Consider the following 9,534-nt stretch of genomic DNA (forward strand, 5'->3'; position numbering starts at 1 on the left):
CAAATCGATGCGTTTGTGTAAGAAAAATATCTATATTAAAAACTTTATAAGTCTTCCATTGTAACCCACGGCTGTTTAAGCCACAAGATGGCGCCAGCGTTAAGCATAGAAGTAGTGCCCATCAAGATAACTCGTAGTACCCGTATGAGCGGGTGTTATCTGGAAATAACATACCGCTGGAATGCGCGATTGACCAATCAGAATCAAGTATTCACAGAGCCGTGTAATAAAGAGGGAGAACAATCTGATTTTACTAAGTGCAACATTGTAACATCTTGCTCTGAGACTCAAAGGTTGAGGATCCAAGCGGAGTATTTATTCAGAGGGTAATCCCCAATCGTAGTCAAAAACAGGCAAAATGTCATACACAGGCCACCAGTCCAAACAAGCAAACAAGGCAAGAGAAACACGCAAAAGGTAATCCACGAAACAGGCAAGTTATCCAAGACCAAGAAACCAGAGAGAATCCTCAGAAATGCAGTATTAGACAAAATAAGACTTCGCGATGAATGACAGAGTGAACATGGTTTATCAGATGTAAACAATGAGTGCTGATGAGTCTGCGCAAAAGATTATGGGTAATGTAGTCTTTTGCCGCGTTTTGACCACAGGAACTTTACCCAGGAACCAGGAACTTTGGGGTTGTAGTCGGTGTATTTCGACCACAGGAACTAGTGTCTAAATGAAGTTCCAGGTAAATATTTACCCCTCAAAACGGCCCTGCTTGCGAGGTGGTACTTTTTCAAAGTTCGGGAACTTTCGGGGGTGGGACTCGGGCGCTGAACATGCTGATTGGTTTTGCTCACGCAGGATTTTGTCAACCGCCATTTTTAAAGGTCTTTTGCGAACACGGTGTCTTCTGCGTTCAGGGAATTTTTTGTTTTCAACAATGGAGTTTAATAAAAAATACATCCGCTGGACCGACAATGAGGTTCAGGCTTTATTGAGCGTGTATGTGGAGGAGGACATCCAGCGGGAACTGGAAACGGCGACACGGAATGAAAAGGTGTTTCTGAAGATATTGAGTCGGTTATGCGATCTGGGCATTGTTCACACTGGAAAATAGTGCAGAGAAAAGTTAAAAAAATTAAGACAGGATTACAAGAAATTAAAGGATCATAACAACCGGAGCGATTCCAGTCGGTGTACCAACAAGTGGTATGAACGCCTGGACACGTTGTTGGGACACAGGCCGGCTTTTTCAGGTGCAGCGGTAACAAAAGACTCGGCTACTGCGTTGTTGGAAACCATCCAGGAATCCATAAAGAGAAAATTTTCAGTACATGGCAGTCCCCAAAAAGTGATCACAGATAACGTAACAATTTCCCAGTCAACAATAATCAAGAACTTCTCAAATTCCTGGGATTTCGTTCATGTAACAAGCAGTCCGGAATATCCTCAATCTAAATGGATTGGCGGAACGAGCAGTGCGCAGCACAAAGGAGTTGATGGAAAAATCAAAGCGAGATGGAACAGACATCTTTCTCGATCTACTCAATTTGCGAAACATGCCTCATGGTGGAATTCTCGGATCACCAGCAGAAAGACTCCTGTCATTACAAACATGGACAAACCTCCCAATTGACAAAAAGTTGCTAGTCCTTTCTACCAAAAGCCTAGCCTAGAAATCTACACCCTAGGGCACCCTAGCGGCAGCAAATCGAATCTGCCGCGAGTATCGTCTAGCAACTCTCAATACATGTCTTGGCTGTAAAAACCAAACTCAGGTCAGGCCAATCACATCGTGTATAGAGTCGGTGGACGGGGCTTAACATAATGACGGCTGAGTTGCTCTTGTGTGCTTCTAGTAAACACAGAGGCTGGAGAAACATCTTGATGTGGTCTGGCTTGTCAGGCTACCAAAAGCCATGTCTCGGTCAGAAAACGACTAGCACACATGCGGCATCAACAGAAGTTGTATTATGACAAAAGCAGCAAGCCTCTCCATCCTCTTTTCAAAGGTGTAGTCAGGTTACAAACACCTCAAGGATACAGTAAAGTGGGATCATCAAACACATCTGCAGGGAACCAAGATCGTATGTGGTGGAATCAGAAGGAACCGTAGACACATCTTGCCTGTCCCTGAAACTTTGCCACTACAAAATGATGGATACAACCCTGCAGATCACCTAAAACTTTGTACACCAGGAGAAGATAAAAGGTTTCTCTCAGAACACTCAAATCTCAAGACCAAACCCAAAGTATATCCAGTGAGCTGCTTGAAGATGATTAAGGATTTGTGAGAGACTGTTAAATCCTTTGAAGTGAAATATTCTGAATTTATTCTGTTCATAAAATGTGACACTTTAAGTGCAAATAGCATATTTAGTTACACATGCTTTGATTTTGAATTGATGTGAATAGTTCACTGCAAAAAATGCCTTACTGACTTAGTATTTTTTCTCTTGGTTCTAGTCCACACATCTAAAAAATAGTACTTACTAGACAAAACAAGCAAAAGTAATTGTCTTGTTTTTGGGAAAAAATAGCTAAAAATTAAGAGTTTTTGCTTAAAATAAGCAAAATAATCTGCCAATGGGGTAAGCAAAATACTCTTAATTCAAACAGAAAACAAGAGTATTTTGCTTACCCCATTGGCAGATTATTTTGCTTATTTTAAGCAAAAACTCTCCTAATTTTGAGTTATTTTTTCCCAAAACAAGACAATAATTTGTACTTGTCTAGTAAATGTTTTCTAATGTAAGAATGTTTAGATATTTTGACTAGAAACAAGACAAAAAATACTAAGTAAGAAAAGCAATTTTCTGCATTGTTGTTATTGCAAGCTGATGAGAGGTTACTAAAAAAGGGGATGTAGAACATTAATCATATGTTCTTAGGTATACCTTAATCATAATTGTACCTCATGGGTATCTATAGTTATGACATCAGTTGTAGCCCCGAATGTATATGGTAGTAGATATACATTGTCTACAACTACCTGTGATAAAAATATAAAGCTCTCCAGTAAAGTATTAGCAAGTTGTGTGACCACCATTCATCACACTGAAGGCTACGAACACTAGTTAAATACCTTTAATAAATTAATTTGAAATATGTACTCACACATTCATTATCTTATGCCTTATCTGATTAGATTATTTAAAAAACATGTATACATCTTTGAAAAATACCGTGGTCTGGACCACGGCGACCTCAAAGCTGGCTACGGCCATGATGAGAGTCGTGTAGGCAGCCTATAGATTACATCAACACTTCCGTTCACATGGTCGGAGATAGAAGACTGGTTCAGCTAGTTTCACCACAGAGCCTTTAATGTACACATGATGCTGCGCAAATCAAACTGGATAAAGCGACTGCCTGGCGCTCGGTTTCACTTCAATAGAGCTGTGAAAGTGGCAATTGAATTTATCAGCGCTGTGCGTGACTGCTGGATCTATCTATTGATTTATTGATTTATCTGAGGTGCCGGTTCCTGACTGTCCTGGCCCACTTTAACCCTTGGGATAAAAACAGTCAAGTTTGGACTATTGACTTAATTTTTTCATAAATGTGCAGAACTCAAAATCTCAAACATAAGATGATCATTTTTGGTTACTGCATCTTTTCCATTTGTGCTATTTTAAAGTTTTGATGTCTTTCGACTTTTTAGGGTTCATTCTTTTTCAGTGCATAACTGAAATATGAAATAACTGGTTCAGAACAGGTTCATTTAACGATGTCTCTGGCACCACATGCATGCAATAATTCATGATGCATAAACATGACAGCTTTAACACATGACATGACACTTTAACACATGACATGACACATGAAAAGCTATACCAGAATAATAGCTAAACAAAATCTCATTCTAATCGTATGCACTGACATGACAATTACTGAGAAACATAATTATTAATTATATTATCATTTAATAAATATTTTGCAACTAACCATATATAGTGTTGTAAATTCCCAACAAAAAAAATGAAATATAATAAATATAACAATACATGAAAAATGTACATAAAATAAACACAAGGCATAAAATTTGGTAAGAATAAATTATTTGAAAACAAATCTCTATTCTGATAACTTTATCACAAACTATGGTTTCACCTGGCTCACATTTTCACCAGTGACCCCTTATTCTATTCTATTCTATTCTATTCTATTCTATTCTATTCTATTCTATTCTATTCTATTCTATTCTATTCTATTCTATTCTATTCTATTCTATTCTATTCTATGCCATTGTACGCTCCATTATTCTTCTCTGTTCAGTTCTATTCTACTTAACTCTATTCTATGCTACGCCAATTATATGTATCAATTCTATTCTATTACATTCCAATCTTTTCTATTCTATGCTACTCTATTCTGCTCTGTTCTATTCTACTCAACTCTATTCTATGCTATCCCATTCTACTCTATTCTATTTTATATATTCTACTCTACTCTACTGTACTCTATTCTTTTATATTCTATTCTGTTCTTTTCTACTCAACTTTTTTTAACAGTCTTTTAACTACATCACACATATTGAAAGCATAATCTTTGTATGCTTCTGGATCATTAATACAAATGAAAGAATGACATGACATGAAGGAATCTAGATGACTGTGCTGATGGAATTAAATGAATCATACTTTCATGACTAATTGCCATTTGTTTTCTGCTACATTAACACAATAATGTAAAACCTACTCTCCACAGTTTTGCTAGAGTCACAAATCAAACAACAAACCTGCAAATGATAATTGTCAGAAATAAATCATCATAATTGGCATTTAGGTTACATTGTGCTGTTGGGACATGGGAGGACCTCTGGGGATACCTGTTTTCTATCCGGACCTGTTTTTTTTTTAATGCTTATGCAAATTTCAGACTGCACAATTTTCAAACTGGTCAGATCACTGTTCTTTTCACACTGCGTGACTATCTGTGGTAGTGTTCAGTCGCTGCTGTGTTCACACTGACCGATGGATTAGCGAAAGAGGGTTTCACACTGAATGACTTTACAATAGGAAGAATCACCGACAACTCTGTCCCGTCCGTAAACTACGTTTCAAAACTAAACACACATGAAAACTGATGAGTAAACAAAGTAAGATTACACGTGCGTGATACCAGAGTTCTCGCACAAGACTGGAATTGATAATATATACTGCAGAAAGCTTGCGATCTAAATTGTCTGTGTGCTGATTTGCAGCGAAAAGGATAAAAAGTCAAATGGATAATGGAGAAGGGAGATGCAGAGGGTTTTGTTCTGCAAAGAGAGTTTGAGGAAAATAAATAATTTTGCAATGTGCTGTAGTTGCGGCTGCTCAAGCAATACTTATATTCTGTCTATAACTTCTCCTCCCTGAACCTCCCGCTGCCCTGTATCTTGCTCTCTCTTATTGGCTGTCGCTCATCACAGATGTTATTTTCTGTCAGAACTGGTTTCACATAGCAGGATTTGAATCATCAACAGGTCCAGATATTTAGCATAGAAAATATCTCACGGGCGAATCTCTGATTGCATCTTTGCTCATTTAAACTGCAGGCTTGATGATTTGATGATGTCTTACCAGGAGATTCAACCAGATTACAAAATATGTCTGGAAACTACACCTCCGGCCATTTGGTTGGGTCATTGAGCCAGTTTTTAATTAAATAAGGGCAATCATAACCTGACTTTTGAGAGTACTTCAACTCGGCGCTGTAAAAAAATCACGCCTGAAAAATCCTTCCTCACATCTCCCCCTCACTCTCTCATTTCTGTCAATAGGGTGGGAATGACAATTCCTAGGTGTGTGTGTGTGTGTGTTTGTTCAAGGGGAGGATTTGTTACTTTCTTTAATTTCAACCACATGAACTCCTTTTGTGTGTGTGTGTGTGTGTGTGTGTGTGTGTGTGTGTGTGTGTGTGTGTGTGTGTGTGTGTGTGTGTGTGTTTGTGGGTCGGTGGGTGGGTGTTTGTGTGTGTGTGTGTTGTTCAAGTGCGGCAAAAGTCCCAAGGTCTTGGACCACTTAGATGAACACTTGATTTAAAAAAAATTATTAAAATTAATTTTGGTTCAAAATGACCTTGATGATGCATTTAAAAGATAATGAACAAACATAACTTTACAAAAGGTCCCGGGACATTTCAGCATAGCGTCTGAGGGAATCGCCTGTCAATTGTGTCAATATCTGCGCTACCCTCTGTTTTATTTGGCAGTATTGCTTTACTCTCAGCAGTGTGAACATGTCACAGCAGCGCCGAGCGAACACACAGAGTAAAGTTATAACATCATTTTAAACACACTTAAATGTATCTAATATGATAAACAGAGCTAGCCTAGAAATCTAGACGCACCCTAGCCGCAGCAAATTCAATCTGCCCGCAAGTGTCGTCTAGGAACTCTCAATACCCTTCTGTATAGCTGTATTCCTCACAATCTGGACGGGCCAATCACATCGTGTATAGAGTCGGCGGGCGGGGGCCATAATGACGACGGCCGAGTTGCGTTTGCGTGCTTCTAATAAACACAGAAACTGGCGAACGGCGGTCTTTCGAATCAGCTTTGACTGCGATTCTGGAAGACTTGGAGTTAAGCTTTTCTCTGAGAAAAGAACAAAGAACGGCACTGAAGTCATTCTTAAAAAGGGAAGATGTGTTCGGAGTTTAGCCGACCGGAGACGGCGAATGTTTAATCAGTCAGCGAGCTCCCCTTCACCGTCGTTGCTCTGGTTGGTGTAGCGCTATCCTATCGCGTGCAGAGGGAGTTTGAAAGACAACCGTTTATCCCGCCCCTCAGATTGAGCCCTGTCTATGGTGAGTTTCCAGACCAAACATCTTGATGTGGGTCTGGCTTGTCAGGCTAAAACAAGTATTTGTTACACAAATACCGCGAGGCAGGTATTTGTGTAACAGTCGCTCCAGCAGCCGTGCTCAGCTCCACAACACTCGGTCCTGCTCTGCTTCACACTACAGTAACGTTAATAACCGCGTCCGTGAACATGATTTCTGCCCGAGTCTTGCCACCGACTGTGAGGTGAAGACCACATGTCCCAAGATGCTCTGCTCAAACTTTGCGTCATCAAACTACACCTTTGTTTTAAATAGGCGCCCTCTAGCGGACGGAAAGTTAGATAGTGCACATTTAAATGGTCAAAGTTTACTTATGTTATGTTTTTATATTTTTAGATAGCCACAAAAGCATACATTTGCACCTTAACATTCTGGGTGAATCCAGAGAAATTCTCGAGCGTCTCGGCTGCGTGGCGTGTCCGTTTTTATTTCGGCTCCCATGTTAACCGGTTAGAGCTTGCATACTGCCTGCGTCACACGCGCGGAAAACGCGTGCATGCTTCAAATAGAAGAGACGCCTAAATTTCACGTGACACGGGAGCATGTTGGAAGCGTTTCCAGGCAATATATAATCGGAAAATATGTTTATATGCCATTTTGACACGAATACATATTAATAAATGACATTTTCATGTTTGAAAGTCTGTAGGTTAACATAAATGCAGATATAGGCCTAATTGTAATAATAAAAACAACATAATTATTGATTTTGAAATATTAAACCTGTCAATACAGAACAACATATTCTGTAGCCTATTTTGCCGTCAATACCATAGATATGTATGGTCAATAGGCTACTGCCGACGTTGTCTTTGCTGTATCAATAGGCAATATATTTATATTTAACTTGAAGTATAGGGCTTCCCTGTACATTAATAGCAGCAGCAGTGCCACGTCAGACACGCTTCTGGTGTGCAAAACAGAGAAAACGCCAGGCAGACGCCCCGCGGATGACACACAACAGAAACGCCACGCTCACACCTCGCTTGCAGTGTGTCTCTGGCCTAATGGTCTGGTTTAAGTCAAGTGTTAACTACAGTATCATTAATTTAATCTTTAGAAAATGTTATAAATGGCATGTCTGTGAGAAGTGAGAACAGGGTGGTGGTGTTGGCTACACCCACAATGATATACATGACTTCATATATTATGAACATTGCTAAGTCATATGAACGGCATTTAAACCTGTTTTCCTTTTAAGTCAACTGTGAAGACTATAGTAACCACACCTCAATAACTGTCAGGAGCATGCGTAGGAATAATGGATTCTGTTGGATTCCTTACTGGAGTGTTTCTTGAGAAAGTATATTGATCATTTGATAAAGTCAATGCAAAACCAAAGTTGTTATATTTTTCTTAGCATTAAACAAATTGACATCTCATTTCGTGCAAGCTTAAGAACCATAATGCAATTTGTTGATTAATATCAGCATTCTCTTTAGGTAATTCATGCTACTATAGGCCCACATCAGTCAGTTAAGACTCTTTTGTGAAAGGCCCCAATCAGAGAAGCATCTAAAATAAACTAGTACAACACAATAGAAAGTTTTGCAGTTCAATAGACTTGAAATATTTCCGCTATTATCTCAACAGGTATAGTATTTTCATCGCTTTCTGTCATATTTATAATACCTGTCAATCACAACTAATTGTATTATATTATACTATATAACATACTGTTTAGTATATCATTAACTATAGTATTAGTAACATAGTATTTGATATATTATATTAAAAATAAATTACCTCTATCTTAACATAAAGGTGGATCACATCAATAGTGCTTTGTCCTGTTGTGATTCACCCTCCATATTTCATTTTGCTAAGTACTTTTTTCCCCCCACAACTTCCATACACTGCATTGCACCAGAAGTTTTGGTGGCTACTGAGGCGAAATGCAGAAGTGCAAAACTATCTTCAGTTAAACAAAGACAAAACCGAAATCACTACATTTGGAAACAAAGATGAAATTCTCAAGGGGAACGCATATCTTGAGGCTAAAGGTCTGATAACAAAAAATCAAGTCAGGAATCTTGGAGTGATTTTGGAGTCAGACCTGAGTTTCAGTAGTCATGTCAAAGCAATAACTAAATCAGCATACTATCATCTGAAAAATATTGAATTAGATGTTTTGTCTCCAGGCAAGACTTAGAGAAACTGGTTCATGCTTTCATCACCAGTAGGGTGGACTATTGTAACGGCCTTCTCACTGGCCTTCCCAAAAAGACCATTAGACAGCTGCAGCTCATACAGAACGCTGCTGCCAGGATTGTGAGCAGAACCAGAAAATATGACCATATCACACCAGTCCTCAGGTCTTTACACTGGCTTCCAGTTACATTTAGGATCGATTTTAAAGTACTATTACTTGTTTATAAATCTCTCAATGAGCTAGGACCTCAATAAATTGCAGATATGCTGATTAAATACAAACCCAACAGATCACTCAGATCAGCAGGATCAAGTCAGTTAGAAATACCAAGAGTTCACTCAAAGCAGAGAGTCTGCCTTTAGCTATTATGCCAGCCGCAGTTGGAACCAGCTTCCTGAACCGATCAGATGTGCTCCAACAGTAGCCACATTCAAATCCAGACTCAAAACAGTAAGTTTGACAATAAGGTTTGAGTATATGTGTAAATCTGTGGAGGGTATGATGAGTGAGAATGGGTTTAACAAGAAGGTTCCTAAGTAAAAATCAGGGAATAGTGATTAAAATGGATGTTATAAACGAGTTTGAGAAAGAAATTAATGAGA

This window comes from Pseudorasbora parva, chromosome 6, assembly GCF_024679245.1.
Source record: "Pseudorasbora parva isolate DD20220531a chromosome 6, ASM2467924v1, whole genome shotgun sequence".
NCBI lineage: Eukaryota > Metazoa > Chordata > Actinopteri > Cypriniformes > Gobionidae > Pseudorasbora > Pseudorasbora parva.